Below are 1,566 nucleotides of genomic sequence, written 5' to 3'. Positions count from 1 at the left end.
AAGCTCCTGGAGAACTAGAACATGATTATGGCTACATTGGTGCAGCATGGGTCAGTGATAAAAGAGCTGGGCAAGGAAGTGAAAAAGATGAGAAAGTCTCAGGCCTCTAAGAAGTCAGTGGACAAGCTCCGGAGACAGGTTACCAAGCTTGCAGCAGTCGGAGACAAGTTACCAAGCTTGCAACAGCCGGAGACACTCCTTTTGACATGCTGATTGACCCACACCATCCAGGCCCAGATCCTGCAGCACCAGCTGGCCAGTCTGAGGAGCCAGACCTTGATGTTAACACTGCCGAGGCAGTGCGTAAGATGTTCCCCAACCCAGTCACTCCTAGAATTGAGGATGATGAGATCCAGTTGGATGAGACTGAGCTCGGTGACGCTGTTGTGGACACAGAGATGGCCAAGGAGCCATAGGGATTTTTCTTCACTCTTACCATTCCTTTACTCTTATTTTGTTAAGCATTGGGGACAATGCTTATTTTTATTCAGGGGGGAGGGGGTGTAGTTTATTTGATTTAATTTGCTGATTCTGAGACAATTGGTTTGTAATAACTTGACAGTATTTTCTTCTCTTCCCTTATTCTGTATATATTCTCTCTTTTCTTCTCTCATTATTTATATATCTTCTCTCAGTATGTATATTCGTTATGCTTTCAATCATTTTTTCTTGTAGCTTCTTTACATTTGTTTTTCTTATGAGTTAGTGTTTAAATTAGTAGCTTCTTTTTGATTTAGTAGCCTCTTCTTATGTTTTCATAGTTAATATGCCTTTAGTTTTCTTAATGCCACGGTTCTTTCCAAAGGTAGTTTTTGTGTGAACCGGGTGACTCTTCCTAACGATGGATTGAGTGAAAACCTTCTTAAGGGACTAAGTCCCTTTTGTGTTTAGGTAATAATAATAGTAGTAATGAATAAAAAGACCTAATTAAGTCATGCTCGAAGAGTCAAACATGCTTCACTTGGTACCAACACACTTAACTACGTGCTTATGGTTAGAAACACGTTTTTTGGAAAGAAATAGCCTTAGTTAGTGACTTTGTGACTCTTGTGTTGACTTAGGCAATCATCAAGTGGTTTAATCGAACCATAGTGATTTTCAATCTTGAATGTGGTCGTTTTGGGCCCTCGACTCTATCCTCTTTAACAATCCAGTTGCGTGAGGGGTGTTGCTAGTTCAAGTACCCGTGCGAATGGTCTAGAACTTGCCTTGAATGTGTTTCAAGGCGAAATCTTAAGTTTTGCTTGGCTTGAGAAGTGATTGTAGGCTTTCCTTGACCTGTGTGAATTTTTCCACTGCCTACTAATGTTGTAATCCCTAGTCAACCCATTTGATCCTTGAGCCTTTCACATTTGATAACCATGTTACAAGCATTTACCCGTTTTGTCGTGACCCTCTCTTGGCACCTGAGCTTTCCTTAACACTCTTGTGAGATAATTAGCTAAAAACATAAGTTTGGGGGAGAGGAGAGGAACTTGAAAGAGGTATCAAGGCACAAAAAGAGAAAAGAAATGATGAGAAGGAAAGACCAAAAAAGAAAAGAACAAAAAGAAAAATGCAAAAGAA

The sequence above is a fragment of the Nicotiana tomentosiformis genome, chromosome 7 (assembly GCF_000390325.3).
Source record: "Nicotiana tomentosiformis chromosome 7, ASM39032v3, whole genome shotgun sequence".
Taxonomy (NCBI): domain Eukaryota; kingdom Viridiplantae; phylum Streptophyta; class Magnoliopsida; order Solanales; family Solanaceae; genus Nicotiana; species Nicotiana tomentosiformis.
This window is presented reverse-complemented; position numbering follows the sequence as displayed.